The sequence below is a fragment of the Staurois parvus genome, unplaced genomic scaffold (genome assembly GCF_062004578.1).
Source record: "Staurois parvus isolate SC_StPar_1 unplaced genomic scaffold, SC_StPar_1.0 ptg000297l, whole genome shotgun sequence".
Lineage (NCBI taxonomy): Eukaryota > Metazoa > Chordata > Amphibia > Anura > Ranidae > Staurois > Staurois parvus.
The window spans coordinates 2,637,739-2,657,432 of NW_028318093.1; positions in this window are offsets into that span (position 1 = coordinate 2,637,739).

A 19,694-nucleotide genomic window follows, 5' to 3' on the forward strand; every position below is an offset into this window, starting at 1 on the left:
TTTATCCCAACAGACAGTTGCCATCATCCTATATGGCTACAAAACATCCCTAGGAGTCAGTTTTCTAGGATTAAACGCAATTGTACTGATATGGATACATACTATAGGCAAGCGGCAATAATTAAAAATAAATTTGTTGAAAAAGGTTATGATGAATCTATCCTTAATCTAACCATGGACACTATAGGAAAATCAGACAGAAATTTGATGTTGGGTGATCCCCTTTTACAGAAATCACAAAAAATCTGTCCTTTTATCACCAACTACTCCATACAGTACAAAAAGATAACCAAAATCATTAATAACAACTGGAAAATTCTGAAGTCTGATCCCATTTTGAACTCAATATTGCCAGACAAACCAGAAATCATTTTCAGGAAGGCAACGCCGTTGAGAAACAAAATCGCGCCCAATATTGTGGATCCCCCTAAGAATGTGATTATGTTCACAAACTTAACGGGTTTTTTTCCCCTGTAAAAAGTGTGTTATCTGCCAATGCAGCAGATACACCAGTAAAACGAATAGGTTTAATTCTACGGCAAATGGTAATCATTATAATATGGATGATTTCATTACCTGTACTAGCAGATTTGTGGTCTACCTGCTCCAATGTCCGTGCAATCTCCAGTATGTAGGACGGACCACTAGACGCCTCAGAGATAGACTGAGGGAGCATGTTAATAATATTAGAAAAGGATATAAGGATCATTCTCTGTCGCAACATTACAAGATTCACCATAACAAAGATCCATCCTCACTTAGATTTATGGGCATTGGTATTATTAACGCCCATTGGAGAGGGACCAATAAAAAACGAGCAGTGTCACAACTTGAATCACGTTGGATATATGAACTGGGCTCTCTATATCCCAGGGGACTCAATATAGACTTTGATCTAAATTGTTTTATAGATAATAGTTGAAGAGACACTTGCTAAGTCCCAAAATGAGAATACGACCCTTTTTTTGACTTTGTTCACACCCCAATGTATATTGATGTGATAGCATTTTATCACATATATTGATTGACGTTGAAATTCCCTGTCATCGCGATTTTAAGATTTTAAGGATTCTAGAGATTTTAAGTATCTTAAAAAAGTTTTGAATATTTTGGATCTTTTTACACATATCTTTGGTTTTAGATATCTGTTTTACACATATGCCTTTTATATGTATAATTTTAACTTCCTAGATTTTGCGAATGAATACTTTATTCTAATATTTTATTTTAATTTCATTTTTATTCAGATTTTATCAGCTTGTTTGTACGTTTACAATCTGACCATGTGTTTATTATTCTTTCTGACCATGTATTGTATGATATATATTTTTGCTATTTATATTATATTGTACTATTTAACATCCTGTGATGTTTTCACTGGGCAGCATAATTTGTTTATGCATCTGATTTTATATGGTCTTGCACATTTAGATATTGTTATCATATATATGTGCATACTAGGTGGGCTTTGCATATAGATTTTAATATGCCTATACAATATACTAATTTCCTTTAAGGGTCACAATGGATCCCATATATATCAAGGAATTGATAATTTAACATTCCCCCCTATATTGCAATCCTCTGCACAGTGGTAACCGTTTATTTGATCTTATTACTGCCATTAAAATGGCGCGGTACCGCAGTATACTAGTTTGCTGAATGCAGTGACTAGTGAGCACTTCCGCGATCTACGGCAAAATGGCGCTTGCGAATTGCGCATGCGCCAATAGCCAGCAAGATGGCGGCCGTAACATACCGAGTTGCTGAACACAGTGACTGGTGGGCGCTTCCGCGATCTACGGCAAAATGGCGCTTGCGAATTGCGCATGCGCCAATAGCCAGCAAGATGGCGGCCGTAACATACCGAGTTGCTGAACACAGTGACTGGTGGGCGCTTCCGCGATCCACGGCAAAATGGCGCCGATGGACTGCGCATGCGCCGATAGCCGGCAAAATGGCGGCCACACTAAGCATAATCGCCATTCAAATATATAAATAGCACTGTAATGGATGTCCCTGCTGTAAGCCCTTTCTCTCTATGACTATGTGCATCGCACGAAACGCGTCAGTGGGCTACAGCAACTGGACATCTGACCACCATAGGTGGCAATCTGGAACACATGGTCAGTACCTTTCTTTTTATCTTATTGATTGTACCCATTATTTGGAATAAAGGTACTTTATACAGTATCACGCTATGTGGTCTCTTATTGGGCTCTCCGTGTGAGTGCCTTCATTCGCAGTGCCCATACAACAAAAGATGATCCTAGAGGGTGATACATGCTAACGGACCAGGGAATCCTACACGCTGATGTACCTGGATGGTGATTTATGACGTGATCTGACCTGGTGTCAGGGCTCCCAGGTATGACCAGAGGTGTGTGACTGATGCAGGGAAACGCAGACTTCAGATATGTGATAAACAATACAATTTATTAACACTAACCATACAAACATAAACGCAGTGCAATACTAAACATAATACAGTGCAAACAAACCAAACCAAACCACCCACAGATAACAGTACATACAAGCAAGCGTCGTCAGGCAGGCCGGGTCAATATCAATTGGGCAGGTAGGTACAGGGGGAGCAAGCAGAGAATGGTCGGGGTCACAGGCCAGGTTCAGCAGGTAGCAAGCAGCGTAGTACAGAGGGTCAGGCAGAGGGATGGTCAGGGTCACAAGCCAGAGATCAAAACAGGTAACAAGCAGCGTAGTACAGAGGGTCAGGCAGAGGGACAGAAACAGGATGCAGGACAGATACAGGGCCCAGGACAAACACAACACCAAGGCAGAGTCTGTGGGTCTGGCCATCCCTTAAATACCCCAGCATCATCAGTTCCAGGTGTTAGCTGGCTGAAAGGTTGAGTCTCTGATTGCTGGGAGCACCCGCTGGCCAGCCCTGGTACTGCAGATCAAAAGGCAGGTGAGTCCCACCATTGCTGGCCAGTCCATTCCTAACAGTACCCCCCCCCCCAAGGAGCGGCCTCAGGACGCTCCAAACAGTCCTAGCTGGGCAAAATGTTCCACCGCCCGGGTCTGGTAACTGGCGGGATATCAAAGACTGGCACACCGGGCAGGACTCCGGGCAGAGGCACATCGGTTTACCAGGCGAAGCAGCAGGCAGCGGGCCACCGGGCGGAGCAGCAGGCACCGGGCCCCCGGGCGGAGCAGCAGGCACCGGGCCCCCGGGCGGGGCGACATGCACCGGGCCCTCAAGCGGAGCGGCGGGCGCCGGACCCCCAGGCGGAGCGACAGGTCTCGGACCCTCAGGCGGAGTGGCGGGCGCCGGACCCCCAGGCGGAACGACAGGTCTCAGGCCCCCAGGCGGGGCGGCAGGCACCGAGTCACCAGGCACAACCGTGGGCTCCGAGTCAACTGGGATGACCGCTGGCACTGGGTCAGACATTGGATCGTCTGGCTGGACAGCGGGCATCGGGTCACCAGGCATCAGGTCATTTGGCTCGACAGCGGGCACCGCGTCATCTGGCAAGGCAGTGGGCTCCGAGTCAACTGGTATGACCGCGGGCACTGGGTCAGACATTGGATCGTCTGGCTGGACAGCGGGCACTGGGTCTCCAGGCATCAGGTCATTTGGCTTGACAGCGGGCACCGCGTCATCTGGCAAGGCAGTGGGCTCCGAGTCAACAGGCACGACAGTGAGCACCGGGTCATCAGGTACCGGATTGTCTGGCTCGACAGCGGGCATCGGGTCACCAGGTATGACAGCGGGCACTGGGTCACCAGGCATCGGGTCATTTGGCTCAACAGCGGGCACCGGATCAGGTACCGGATCATCTGGATCAACAGCGGGCATCGAGTCAACTGGCCTAATAGGATCGTCAGGCTGGATCAGTTCATCATGCTGGGTAGAGGCATCAGGCCGGGTAGAGGCATCAGGCCGAGTAGAGGCTTCAGGCCGAGTAGAGGCTTCAGGCCGAGTAGAGGCATCAGGCCGAGTAGAGGCTTCAGGCCGAGTAGAGGCTTCAGGCCGAGTAGAGGCTTCAGGCCGAGTAGAGGCATCAGGCTGAAGAGAGGCATCAGGCTGCATACAGGCATCAGGCTGAAGAGAGGCATCAGGCTGCGTACCGGCATCAGGCTGAAGAGAGGCATCAGGCTGCGTACCGGCATCAGGCTGAAGAGAGGCATCAGGCTGCGTACCGGCATCAGGCTGAAGAGAGGCATCAGGCTGAGTAGAGGCTTCAGGCTGAGTAGAGGCTTCAGGCTGAGTAGAGGCATCAGGCTGAGTAGAGGCTTCAGGCTGAGTAGAGGCTTCAGGCTGAGTAGAGGCTTCAGGCTGAGTAGAGGCTTCAGGCTGAACCACGGAAGGCAGGCTCACCGGTTTGGATACTGGCAGGATGGTATTGGTTGGAAAGAATTTTCGCTTTTTTCTGGTTTTAACTATTGGAGCACTGCAAGTAAACGCAGGTCTGCAAACAAATGGAGCAGCTGGAGACAGAGAAGAACTGGAGGATGGAACAGGAGAGGGAGCGGTTGCTACAGAGGGCTCTTTTACAGGGTTAAAGGCAGGATAGGTGCAGCGAGTGGGAACAGGGTACTGACATGCGGTAGATAGCAGGGCAGGAGGAGCTGTTGGGAATGCAGGAATAGAGTTTTGAGGAAATAGATTAGAAGCAGGACTGGGTCTTTGTAAGCTGACTGAGGCTGGGTGCAACAAATCTGTCCATGTCTGCAGTATGGGTTGAACAAAGCTGAGCTTACACAAAGCCTGTCTGGTCAATGACTGCACTGCGTTTATACAATCTCTTAGTGTCTGTGGTGAACATGTGGAATAACGCTCCACAAAGTAACCCACATCATCCTCTAATAACCACACCAGGGACTCTACCTGGTCTGCACTAAATGGTGGCAAAAATTCATCCCTGCATTCGGGGGAACCAGATGAAACCAACTCAGCACAAACCTCAATCAAAGGCTGCACCTCAGAGAACTCTGTGCCCTGATCTACTAGAACATGAGCGAGCCGTATACATTCTAGCAGTTCATCCCGGGTATACTCCTTCAGAGTCTGATAAGCATACTCCCTGTCATCAAACACTAGCAGATATAAATATTCAACCTCATCAAGATCCATCCTTCCCATCAACAAGCCAAGATGGCTTCCCTGTGCAGCCACTTCTGGTCAGGATTGGCCTTGGTGTAATGTCAGGGCTCCCAGGTATGACCAGAGGTGTGTGACTGATGCAGGGAAACGCAGACTTCAGATATGTGATAAACAATACAATTTATTAACACTAACCATACAAACATAAACGCAGTGCAATACTAAACATAATACAGTGCAAACAAACCAAACCAAACCACCCACAGATAACAGTACATACAAGCAAGCGTCGTCAGGCAGGCCGGGTCAATATCAATTGGGCAGGTAGGTACAGGGGGAGCAAGCAGAGAATGGTCGGGGTCACAGGCCAGGTTCAGCAGGTAGCAAACAGCGTAGTACAGAGGGTCAGGCAGAGGGATGGTCAGGGTCACAAGCCAGAGATCAAACCAGGTAACAAGCAGCATAGTACAGAGGGTCAGGCAGAGGGACAGAAACAGGATGCAGGACAGATACAGGGCCCAGGACAAACACAACACCAAGGCAGAGTCTGTGGGTCTGGCCATCCCTTAAATACCCCAGCATCATCAGTTCCAGGTGTTAGCTGGCTGAAAGGTTGAGTCTCTGATTGCTGGGAGCACCCGCTGGCCAGCCCTGGTACTGCAGATCAAAAGGCAGGTGAGTCCCACCATTGCTGGCCAGTCCATTCCTAACACCTGGAAACAGATGACCTTCTCATTGCTTGATGCAGGATTTCATATTGCGTATTTTAAACGCACTTCTGGTGAGTGCGTATTTCATTCATTTGAGTCACATCACCTATCACTTCTGGACCAAGACATCCGTGCACCTGAAATTGTGATCCCTCAGGATCCACACGATTTTATCACTTTGAACTGTTCAGTTACTAATAATCACCATTAAGTGATATTCATTTTGCACTTGCTGATATTGTATTATACAGTATATATAATATATCCATATATTTATTAGCGCTGCACCTATTACTGTGATACATGCCTAACTACATGCACCAACATTATAATCATCTTTATTATTATTTATTTATTACAAGTACTTATGCAGTGCTGTCAATTTATGCAGCACTTTACATATATATTGCACATTCACATCAGTCCCTAACCCTCAAGGGGTGTACAATCTAAGGTCCCTAACTCACATTCATTCATTCAGGTGTTCCAATCACCTCCATGGCCACAGGCCACACTATAACATCAAACACCTAGGCATGTAGGCTGCGTCTATAAACATTTGTGAAAGAATGGGTCGCTTTCAGGAGCTCATTGAATTCAAGCGTGGTATAGATTGTCATCTGTTCAATAAGTTCATCGGTGAAATTTCCGTGTTACTAAATATTCCAGGATCAACTGTTAGTGGTATTACAATAAAGTGGAAGCAACTGGGAACAACAGCAACTTGGCCACAAAGTGGTAGGCCACGTAAAATGACAGAGCTTCATGGAATGGGTTTCCATGGCCAATCAGCTTCATGCTAGCCTTACATCACCAAGTGCAATGTAAAGTGTCCGATGCAGTGGTGCAAAGCACGCCACCACTGGACTACAGAGCAGTTGAGATGTGTTCTCTGGAGTGACAAAATCATGCTTCTCTGTCTGGCAATCTGATGGAAGTGTCTGGGTTTGGCTGTTGCCAGGAGAACGGTACGTGCCTGACCGCATTGTGCCAAGTGTAAAATTTGGTGGAGAGAGGATTATGGTGTGAAGTTGTTGTTCAGGGGTTGCGCTTAGCCTCTTAATTCCAGTGAAAGAAACTCTTAAGGAGTAAGTATACCAAGACATTTTGGACAATTTCTTCCTCCCAACTTTGAGGGAACAGTTTTGGGATGGCCCCTTCCTGTTTCAACATGACTGTCCAACATTGCACAAAGCAAGGTCCATAAAGACATGGATGAGCAAGTTTGGAGTGGAGGAACTTGACTGGCCTGCACCTCAGGCCAATAGAACACCATTTGGATGAATTAGAGAGGAGATTGTAAGCCAGGCCTTCTCACCTGACATCAGTGTCTGACCTTGCAAATGCGCTTCTGGAAGAATGGTCAAACATTCCCACACATTCCTAAACCTTGTGGACAGCCTTCCCAGAAGATTTTAAGCTGTTATAGCTGCAAAGGGTGGGCCAACTCAATATTAAACCCTATGGTCAAAGACTGGGATGCCATTATGTGCGTGTAAAAACAGGCATCCCAGTACTTTTAGCAATGTAGTGTATGTAGTGGTTTCCCATAGAAGCCAGGAGCTTGTAGGTGTCAAGGTCCTACCTTTTCCCAGAGGTTATGTTACTCCATGTGCTAGCATCCATCTTGGATTTCTGCTGAGCATGATGGGAATCTTTTATGCCTTCAGGTCTCTGAGGTCCATCCCCCAGAGGGGTGTGGCTGAGTACATATAAGCCTGGGATCTGCACATGCTCTTTGCACTTGTGTCTTGTGTCTTTGTCTTGCTACAGCTCTGTGTATACGCTCGTGACTCTTCTGGTATTCTGACTCGGCTTGTGACTAAGACCATTCTCTGCGTTTCCCTTTGATCTGACCTTCCGTTGCTGAACCCGGCCCGTGACCTGTGATTCTCTGTCTACTGTTCTGTACTGTTTTGTCCCGTTGTTATTGACCCGGCTTGTCTGACTACGCTATTGTCATTCTCACCAACTACACGCCATTGGCGGCAGCCATTACCGCAGCTGGGGTGTCTCGGGGGCCGCGACCTGGTCCCTGGTTGCGTCAAGTCCATCCCCACCATCAGGGGCCCTGGTGAAGGGCAGCCTGGGACTTAGACTCCGCGCCCTGAGGGACTTCAGTCTGTTGGTGGTGGTTGTCGTCAGCCAGTGCGTTACCCTGCCACTAGGCCTACCTGTCCGTTCCACAGCCCTGCCCTGACATTACACAAGTGCCATGAATCCTGACGGTGCAGGTACGCCTTCACTTCCTATGTTGGTTGCCAGACTGGATCAACAGGATCTCCTGTTGGATCAGTTCGCTCAGGCGTTGCAAACTCTGCTGGCACGCACCGCGCACCTTACTCCTGGTGTTATTAGGCCGGTTGTCACTCCGGTGGTCGCTCCCGCTGCTGTTCCGCTTGCTGTGCCTACCGCCGCGGCTGATGCGGCACCCGCGGTGTCCAGAGGTATGACCGGTTCAGCCCCTCTTCCACAGCGCTTTGGGGGTGAGCCGAGTCAGTGTCGTGGGTTCCTTAACCAGGTGGGGATTTACTTTGAATTAATCCCCTACGCTTTTCCGACTGAGAGGTCAAAGGTGGGTTTCCTCATCTCACTACTCTCAGACAAGGCCTTGGCCTGGGCGAATCCCTTATGGGAGAGGAATGACCCCGTGATTCACGAGTTTTCCGGTTTTGTCGATGCCTTCCGTAGGGTATTCGATGTACCGGCTCGCTCCGCCTCGGCTGCCAAGCTGCTCATGTCTATGCATCAGGGTTCACGGACCGTGGCCGAGTACGCCATAGAGTTTCGTACCCTGGCAGCAGAGGTGGGTTGGAACAATGAGGCTCTGGTGGCTGCGTTTTCTCAGGGTCTTTCTGATGCATTGAAGGATGAGATCGCAGCCAAGGAATTGCCTGTGGAGCTGGAAGCACTAATTTCCTTCCTGATCCTGATTGATACCAGGCTCAGGGAGAGGCCTTCACTCAAGGAACGCCTGCGGAGGCCTTCCAATCGACTGGCACCTGCGTTTTCTATCCCTCCCATTCCTCCCTCTCCTCCCACGCCTCCTGGGGATAGATTGTCTGGTGGTGAGCCCATGCAGCTGGGGTTTGCTCGCCTTTCCGAGGGAGAGCGAGCCGCTCGGCGTCGGGAGGGTCGCTGCCTGTACTGTGGTCTTGGTGGGCACTTTCGGCAGTCCTGTCCGGTCCGTCCGGGAAACGCTCGCACCTGAGATCCTGTCGGGGACAGATCTTGGGTGGAGTCTCCTCGTCCCCGGCGTTCCGCAGAGATAAGCCACTGATCACCGTTGTCCTCTCTTGGGCAGAGGGCTCGGTGACGGCCCAGGCGTTGGTAGATTCTGGGGCTGGCGGGTTGTTTATGGACAGCTCGTTTGCTGCCCAGCACTCCATTCCCCTGCAGGCTCGAGTTACCCCATTGGTTCTCGAGGCGATAGATGGCAGGCCCCTGCAACCACCGCAGGTTACCCACGAGACTATGCCAGTTGAAGTAGCTATTGGGGCTGTTCACAGGGAGTTGGCCTGTTTCCAGGTGATTTCTTCTCCGCACTATTCGGTGGTTTTGGGGTATCCCTGGCTCCAGATGCACAATCCAACCTTCAATTGGCAAACTGCCGAGATTCTCTCGTGGTCTTCACAGTGTGGGGCCGGGTGCATCCGTGGGCCGGTTAAGGTGTTGTGTGCCTCCTCAGACTCTGCGTTGCCCACTGATTATGGGGAGTACCAGGACGTGTTTGATAAGGTACGCGCTGGTGCCTTACCTGCTCATCGTCCTTACGACTGCGCCATATCCTTGCAACCCGGTGCCACTCCTCCGCGTGGCAGGGTGTATCCTCTCTCGGTTGCGGAGAATAAGGCCATGGAGGAGTACGTTGCGGATGCGCTTTCCCGGGGGCACATTCGTAAGTCTACTTCCCCAGCAGGAGCGGGCTTTTTCTTTGTAAAGAAGAAGGGTGGTGAATTGAGGCCTTGCATCGATTATAGGGGTCTCAATCGAATCACCACTAAGAATGCCTACCCGATTCCCTTGATTACTGAGTTGTTCGACCGCCTTAAGGGGGCAACAGTCTTTACCAAACTTGACCTTAGGGCGGCGTACAACCTCGTACGGATCAAACAGGGGGATGAGTGGAAGACCGCGTTTAACACCAGAACCGGTCACTACGAATACCTGGTGATGCCCTTCGGGTTGTGTAACGCGCCCGCAGTTTTTCAGGAATTCATAAATGATGTCCTTCGTGACTTGTTGCAGCAGTGCGTGGTAGTTTACTTGGATGACATCCTGGTTTACTCTGCCTCCATGGAGTCCCATATCCAGGATGTCAAGCAGGTGCTGCAACGATTACGTGAGAACGAACTTTTTTGTAAACTTGAGAAGTGCGAATTCCATCGATCCCAAGTTGCCTTTTTAGGCTACATCATTTCTGCGGAGGGATTCTCCATGGACCCTCAGAAGGTTTCGGCAGTTCTGCAGTGGCCTCGTCCCAATGGCCTTCGGCCCATTCAGCGCTTTTTGGGTTTTGCCAACTACTATCGGAAATTCATCAGAAATTTCTCCACGCTGGCAAAACCTCTCTCAGACCTAACCAAGAAGGGCAGCAATCCTCACGAGTGGCCATCCGAGGCCATCGTAGCTTTTGAGGCTCTGAAATCCGCCTTCGCTTCGGCTCCGATACTGTCTCATCCCAATCCTGGATTGCCCTTCGTTCTTGAGGTTGATGCATCCGAGACAGGAGTAGGCGCTCTCCTGTCTCAACGTCGGTCGCCCAATGGACCCCTACTTCCCTGTGGGTTCTACTCCAGGAAGCTTTCCTCTGCAGAGTGCAACTACCAGATTGGAGATAGGGAGTTGTTGGCAATCATTCTGGCTCTCAAGGAATGGAGGCACCTGCTCGAGGGCTCCGCAGTTCCGGTCCTCATTCTTACCGATCATAAGAACCTGACTTATCTTTCGGAGGCCAAAAGATTGACACCCCGTCAAGCCAGATGGGCCTTGTTCTTGTCACGGTTCAACTATGTGGTCTCCTATTTGCCTGGTTCCAAGAATGTCAGGGCTGATGCATTATCGCGGCAATACTCTGAGTTGTCCAGGGAGGACTCTGAGCCAACCTCGGTCATACCTCCGGATCATATCCTGGCTGCCATTCGTACCAGTCTGACTTCTCCCCTTGGGGAGCAGATTTTGGCGGCTCAAACTGACGCTCCTCCCGAGAGACCGGAGGGTAGATGTTTTGTACCCGAGGGGTTGCGCACCCGTCTGCTGCGTACCTACCATAACTCCAAAACTGCCGGGCATCCGGGGAGGAACCAGTTGTCTTGGGTCGTCTCTCGGTTGTTCTGGTGGCCAACTCTCCGTGCCGACATCGCCTCTTATGTAGCGGCATGTTCGATCTGTGCCCAGAATAAATCTCCACGGCATCTTCCAATGGGTCTTCTGCAACCCATTCCCAATGGGGAGCGTCCTTGGTCACACCTGGGCATGGACTTTATTGTAGACCTCCCTGTGTCTCGGGGCCATACGGTCATCCTCATGGTCGTCGATCGTTTTTCCAAAATGTGCCATTGTATTCCACTCAGGAAATTACCAACAGCGCAAGAACTGGCCACGGTCTTTTCCAGGGAGATTTTTCGCCTGCATGGGTTGCCCAAGGTGATTGTCTCGGACCGCGGGAGTCAGTTCGTGTCCAGATTCTGGCGCGCCTTCTGCTCCCAGTTGGGCATTAGTCTCTCCTTTTCTTCAGCCTACCACCCGCAGTCCAATGGGGCTGCGGAGCGTTCCAATCAGGCCTTAGAACAATTCCTTCGGTGTTATATCTCGGACCATCAGGACGATTGGGCCGATCTCCTGCCTTGGGCTGAGTTTGCCAGGAACTCAGCGGTCAACTCCTCCTCCGGGATGTCCCCCTTCATGGCCAACTATGGGTACCAACCCGCGGTATTACCTGAGAGGTTCTCACCACAGGACATTCCGGCTGTGGAGGACCATCTTGCTGCCCTGCGTTCTTCATGGGGGCAGATCCAGAGGGCTTTGAGGGACTCGGCTCAGCGTCAGAAGTTCCAGGCTGATCGCAGACGGTTGCCCGCTCCTTCATACCAGGTCGGCGATCGGGTGTGGTTGTCTACTCGTAACCTCAATCTTCGGGTGCCCACACCCAAACTAGCTCCCCGTTTTGTCGGTCCTTTTCGCATTCTCCGCAAGGTGAATCCGGTGGCCTATGCCCTTGCCCTTCCACCTGGGATGCGGATCTCCAATATCTTTCATGTATCACTGTTGAAACCTCTGATCTGCAATCGCTTCACTACCTCTCTGCCTCGGCCCCGTCCCATTCGGGTTGACGGTCATGAGGAGTATGAGGTGAGCCGGATCCTGGACTCTCGATTGGTGCGCGGCCGATTACAGTTCCTGGTTCATTGGCGCGGTTATGGTCCCGAGGAGCGTTCCTGGGTTCCTTCCGCGGATGTCCATGCTCCTGCCCTCCTCCGCGCGTTTCATACCCGCTTTCCTCGGAAACCTTTTGTTGAGCCGCGGAGGGGGAGGGGCCCTTGAGGAGGAGGTACTGTCAAGGTCCTACCTTTTCCCAGAGGTTATGTTACTCCATGTGCTAGCATCCATCTTGGATTTCTGCTGAGCATGATGGGAATCTTTTATGCCTTCAGGTCTCTGAGGTCCATCCCCCAGAGGGGTGTGGCTGAGTACATATAAGCCTGGGATCTGCACATGCTCTTTGCACTTGTGTCTTGTGTCTTTGTCTTGCTACAGCTCTGTGTATACGCTCGTGACTCTTCTGGTATTCTGACTCGGCTTGTGACTAAGACCATTCTCTGCGTTTCCCTTTGATCTGACCTTCCGTTGCTGAACCCGGCCCGTGACCTGTGATTCTCTGTCTACTGTTCTGTACTGTTTTGTCCCGTTGTTATTGACCCGGCTTGTCTGACTACGCTATTGTCATTCTCACCAACTACACGCCATTGGCGGCAGCCATTACCGCAGCTGGGGTGTCTCGGGGGCCGCGACCTGGTCCCTGGTTGCGTCAAGTCCATCCCCACCATCAGGGGCCCTGGTGAAGGGCAGCCTGGGACTTAGACTCCGCGCCCTGAGGGACTTCAGTCTGTTGGTGGTGGTTGTCGTCAGCCAGTGCGTTACCCTGCCACTAGGCCTACCTGTCCGTTCCACAGCCCTGCCCTGACAGTAGGTCCCAAGGTGATGTTGATTTTTAAAAGCTACCTGGGTCACCAAACTGGAAAATGTTTGGAAATCCATAGTGCAAAGCATTATAAATGGGCTTACAAAGAGAAAAGAGCAAAACAAGCATAAATTACTAATTACAAAATTAATTTTCTTTGTTCTGTTTTACAATATTCAATTTCCACCCGGGCTAATATATGAGAGAACCCACTTTGTCTGATACAAGAATAGACATAGTCTAAATCAGATTCTGGATCTGAACCTACAACCTCTGTGGTGTCAAGCTGTAGATCTTCTCGCTGTGTCACATGAGATGCAGGGCAGCTCCGTATCTAATCTCTTGGAACAATCTTGTCTTGTCTCTTGTTTCTCATGAAGCTTGAACTCTTTGCTCCTTACATGAACTTCCTGAGTTAAGCCATGTCTATGCACTTCCTGTTTGCTAAATTATTGTACACTGTCCAGCTGATATTTTGCTTCTTTGCTTACCTGCATCTGTCCTTATCTTCACTACAATTTGTTACTGACCTTTGGCTCATTCCTTGAGTACGACTCAGCTTGATTGCTACCTGCAACCACTTGTCATTGACCTTTGGCTTGTTTTCTGACTACACTTCTGTGTGGTCTCTACCTGCTATATCTGCTACTGGACCCTGGTTTTCTCACCTCTTTGTTGGACGACCTGGTACTAACACACTGCAAACCCATATCCATCACCAGGAGCTCTGGTGAATACTTTCTAGTGCTTAGACCCACACCTCAGCTGTGCCTGCATAATCGACCAGGGAGCTCTGTTTGTATACCTACCCTGCTGGTTAGTGGAAACTTCTCTTATGCTGTCGCTACTGATCTCCGAGTCTGACCCCTGACTGTGGCAGTCAATCTGCGTCTATCTAAGAATCCTGTATAATAAATCTTGTATAATAATCCAAGTATTTCAGCTTTTCATTCAGATATTTCCATAGTACACCGGTTCATCCCACTCCCTTTTGTTTGTTATCCAGTGATTCTGCAACACATCTGCTAGGGATGCTGGAACATCTCTCACACACACAGAAAGCCTTGAAAGCACAGAAACCACTGTCACATGGATTAAGTCCTATGTTTCTTCATACTGGGCATTTCCTATGGCTCCCAACAAAGCATTAGGTTAATTTTGGAGGTGTATTCACCACACTGTCTATACTCACATTCCTTTCACTCCTCCACCACTACTTGCAGCTGCTTGGAAAAAAGGGAAATGTTTGTGGGTTTTTTTCAGTTAATGGTAGCGTGAGACTCTCATCCTGCCTTATAAAATGCTTTGCTGGGTGCCTAAACAACTAATCTCCAGGCACCAGCACTGCCCATTGTGGGACATCCTTAGCCCTATGTAAGCTGTGATTAGTAAAACTTTCAAGTGGACCTGTGCTAAGCCATGCAAATAGGTTTACATTACTGAGTTACACACATAAAGTACGGTAAGCTCAATAAATGTTTTTCCTTGCTTCCTAGTATTGTACAAAATAGGAACTGAAATAAAAAGCAAGAAGAACCTTTTGCTGTATTGCAGCACAATGCGCATTACCTTCTACTGATCCCAGCTTCTTTTAAATCCAGCAAACATCATCCTGAGCCTGAGCCTGTCTGACGTAGCAGCAAATCTTGTTCTACTCATGTACTGCTTTATTGGATATAGCATTCTGAAGGGTTTCTAAAACCCATCGCTTCCCACATGCTGGCCTTTGACATTCAGACCTGTGTCAGCGGAAATTAGAACAACGCTTTATATGGAGTCTTTATTGACTTCTCTCTTAAGAAACCTCCATGACAGACAATACATCCATTCTTTTGCAAATTAGATCACCTTACTGACGCTTATTTATTTAAAACCACTGTAGAGCTCTTGTGGTTGCAGCTACTTAGGGGAGAAAGCATGTGTCTGAGTCTGGCTTGTGGTTATAGACTAAAATGGAAGAAAAAATATGTATAAAAAATCAAAGAGAGCATGTGGTTTTGCAAAGACTGCAGCAGTGAACAGGGTGAATGTGATATTACATCTTAGAATTCATCCTCAGTTGTTGTGCAAATAGCTAAAGGCATTTAAAGGACCAATCGATCTTTTCCTCCTCAGAAATTATATATATATATATATATATATATATATATATATATTTTTTTTTTATTGTTTTGATTATGATTTAAAGGACAACTATAACTTTGGTACAAGTACTTTAATATGGCAGTAAACTTGTTTTTACTTTTGCCTGCAGTTAAGTTTATAATAAAGCCTACCTGTAGGTAAAATTAATATCTCCTAAATGTGCACCTTTAGGAGGCATTCTCTCTTTTTGAGAGCTGGCACATGCGCTCTGAAGGAACAACATACCCATGCCATTTCTTCAGAGCACTGTGCTGTGGCCCGAGACGTCATCGTGGCTCGACCAATTAGACGACCGGAGCTTGCTCACCCGGAAATAAGACCAGATGAAGATGGAAACATCTGCAGAGGTGACAGCGTGAAGCTGGAGAGCTTCATTTTAAGGTACATCCTTCATAATGTGCTAGTATGTGATGCATACTAGCACATTATGACATTACCTTGCAGGGGATTTTTTATTTTTTAAGCTGCGGTTTACTACTGGTTTAAGGTATGCCCCACTTAGTGCTGTTCCAATACTTACTCCCTGTCCCTATTCCAGAGATATTCACTGTGCAGCCTACCTGAAGCCACACATCCTTCCAATGGCACACCTGCCAGGTCTTTTCCTCCCGCACGTGCTCTGTGCCCTCCTTTATTCTTAAAGGGTCATTAAACCTAAAACAAAGTCTGCATAGTCTCTGCAATGAATATCTAAATAATTCTGTGCCTTTTCTTTTTTTTAATAAATATATTAGGTCTAAAAATTCTGTACCTGTTGATCCTGCCAATGCCCTCTCATGGCTGTTGGTGATGGGCAATAATGTGTAGGGTCATCTGTAGCAATTGTACGTACAGAGATGGACGCGGTCATCTATCTTGCTACAGATCCTACATCTTGTATCATTCTCTCTCCCTCCAATCCCCCTCCCTCAGGAATGTGGTCTGTATGTATGCTGAGATTAAAGGCATCAGGCACAGTGGGATAGCTTCATGGTTATAAACCCCAATTACCCTGGGCCCAGTATGTCTGTGAGACTCTTGGAGAGGATCGTAAAGCTATAAACCAGTCCTTCACTGAACATGAAAGACACTCCGAGATAACAGTAAAACAGACATCCTATTTCAACCCCTTTTCCATATAATTTCATATCTTTTTTTTTTTTTAATTTAAATATTTATTAGTTTTTCATATTATTACAAACATTCCATAAGAAGAGATAACAATACATATAAATACTCCATACATTTCTACCTTGCCCCTTCTAATAAATCTTTTCTTTCCCTCCCCTCCCAGCCCTTTCCCACCCCCCTTCACCCTCCCTCCCTTGGCACGCTCTATACTCTCTCGAGGCCCAATAGTTTCTTAATTTATAATATTCTATACTTCTCTTTCAATCCTGATTTTTCCCATTTTTCCCATCTTGTATAGTATATTCCCATCTTATCTTCCTGCATATAGTAAGATTTTTCCATTCTACTAATCTGATTTACTCTATTGATCCAGTCTTCCTCCTTCGGCACCTCTGTTTTTTGCCAGAACTTGGGTATCAACCCCTTTGCAGCATTTAAGTAGTACCATACGCCTGATTCTTTATATTTATTTACTGTAGTCTCAACATTATGTAGGAGACACATCGTTGGGTCTAACCCTATGTCATTTCCAGTTATTATTTCTATTGAGTTAACTATTATCTTCCAGAAAGCCTGAATTTTCAGACATTGCCACCATATGTGAAACACCGTGCCCACCTCCCCCAACCTCTCCAACACATTTTAGAGTTCTCCCCCCTCATCCTGTGCTCAATACTCGGTGTAATATGCCATCGTGTCAAACATTTATAATTAATCTCCACTTCTCTCATACTAACATTCTCGTGTATCAATCTATATATCTTGTTCTGTTGGTCGTCGTCTAACACCACCTCCATATCTCTTTCCCATTTCGTTATAAAAATTAACTTTGTGTCTGTGTCTAGTTCTGTGAGTATTCTATAAACTTTAGCAATACCATGTTTCCCATCTCTACGTGTTTCCAACAACCTTTCAAACATATTCCAATCCTTTTTTAATCTCAGGGGTTTTGGTAGTTTTCCTATAAAACATTTTAGCTGATGATATTTCCACTCGTCTATTCCAATAAAAATTTCTCCCTTCTTCTCTTTTAGTTCTTTAAATGATCTCAATTCCCCCTCTACCAGTACATCTCTCAGTTGGATATCTTCCCTTTTAAGCCATCTACCAGATATCTCATCCTTTCCTGGGGGGAAATAATCAGAATTTACTAGAGGCATTAATATAGAATTGAATTCCCATTTCCTACTTTTGTGTAAATTGTCCCATACCCTTAAAACATTTAAAGTGTAAATACTTGTGCTTTCTTTAATTCTTCTAAAATGTGCTGGAATCCATATCGTCTTACTCAAACTAATCCCACTCAATTCGTTTTCAATTTTTACCCAACTCTTCCCCTTATGGTTGAATGTCCAATCATAAATTCTTGCTAACATTACTGCTTTATAGTATCTCTTGACATCAGGTAGTCCCATTCCCCCTTTCTCTTTAGTTCTACTCAATGTTTCGTATGATATTCTTGATTTTTTGTTCCTCCAGATATATCTTATTAACATTTTTTTCATTTTCTTAAAAAAAGCCTCTGGGAGTTTGATTGGAACCATTTGGAATCTATACAGTATTTTAGGTATAATTACCATTTTAACTAGGTTTATACGTCCTATCCATGATGGGTTTCCTCCTTCTAATATTTTTAATTCTTCCTTGGTCTCATTTATCAAAGAAATATAGTTTAATCTATACAGTTGTTTATATGAGATAGCAAGTTTTATTCCTAGGCATTTTAAATCTTTTTCTCTCCATGTAAAGGGGAATTCTTTTTGTAGCTTTTCCTTTTCACTCTTTGGTATGTTGATGTTCAAGATCTCTGTTTTTGTTGGATTAATTTTTAAATTTGATAGGTCACCATATTCTCTCAAGATCTTCATTATATTTGGTAATGTTATTCGGGGGTTGTCTACATAAAACAATAGGTCGTCCGCAAAGGCCGCTACTTTATGTTCTGTATTTTCTATCTGGATTCCCTTTACCGCTCCACTATTCCTTATCGTAGACAACAGGGGTTCCTATGACAGAACAAACAGCAAGGGGGACAGTGGGCAGCCCTGTCTTGTTCCATTGGACATCCCAATGGATTCTGATCTCTCCCCATTTACCATGATAATTGCGGTGGGCTCCCTATATAATTTACCTATCCACTCACGCATTCTCTCTCCAATCCCCAACACTTCTAAGTTGTCCATCATAAAGCCCCAGTCCACTCTGTCGAACGCCTTCTCGGCATAAATCGACAATAGTACCACCGGGGCTTTCCCTTTTCTACTTTTCTGAATGAGCATCAGAGTTCTCAGCCCGTTGTCTCTACCCTCTCTCCCTGGGACAAAGCCCACCTGATCTCCATGAATCCATTCAGGCATTAGATCTTTCAGCCTATTTGCTAGAACCTTTGCGTACAACTTAGTATCGGTGTTCAATAGTGAAATTGGTCTATAGCTAGAACACTGGGAAGGGTCTTTTCCCTCCTTATGAATGAGTACAACATGGGCCTGAAGAGATTCTTTTCTCCCCTCCATCCCTCCTCCCAGGTCGTTCATATACTTCTTCAGCTTAGGTAACAATATTTCACTATATTTTTTATAGTACTTAACTGTATACCCATCCGGTCCTGGACTTTTTCCACCCCCTGTACTTCTTAATGCTACTTTTATTTCATCCTGGGAAATTTCCGCATCCAAGACGTTCAATTGTAGTTCACTTAACTTTGGTATTCCTGCATTTCTTAAATATATCATCCTTTTTTCGTTTATATCCTTTACATTTTCTTTTGAAGAGCCATGGGGGCTAATATTATACAGTTTTCTATAGTATTCCGTGAACACTTTAATAATCTCTTTGGTTGAATAGACCAACTCTCCCTTAGGATTTTTTTATCCTTTCTATATAATTTCTATTTTTCTTTTTATTCAGAGCTCTCATTAAGTATTTTCCTGGTCTGTCACCCCATCTATATCTTTCATTTAGTACTTTGTTATATACTCTTCTCCTCTCTTCGTCCATCAATCTCTCTAGCTCATCTTTTTTATCCAGTAACTTCTATCTAATTTCTCTTGTTATTTTCTTCTTTTGTATCTGCTCTAAATCCAGGATTTCTTTTAGGAGCCCACTGACCCTCTCTCTTCTTTCTCTTTTCTTCTTTGCTCCCATCGCAATCAGGATACCTCTTATATATACCTTGTGGCTTTCCCATACTGTGGCTGTCGATACTTCCTCTGTCTCATTCTCCTTAAAATATAACTTGATCTCTTCCCCAATCTTCTGAGCTATGTCCTCATCCAAAAGAAGGGCCTCATTTAACCTCCATCCTAGACCTCCCGACCACCGTCTTCCCCATCCCATTTTCATTGTGACAGGGGCATGATCCGATAATGTACTCATCTCTATTTCTACTTTAACCAATAACTCTATGAGTTGATGATCTATTAAAATATAATCCAACCTCGAGTATATCTCATGTGCATTAGAGAAGAAGGTGTAGTCTCTG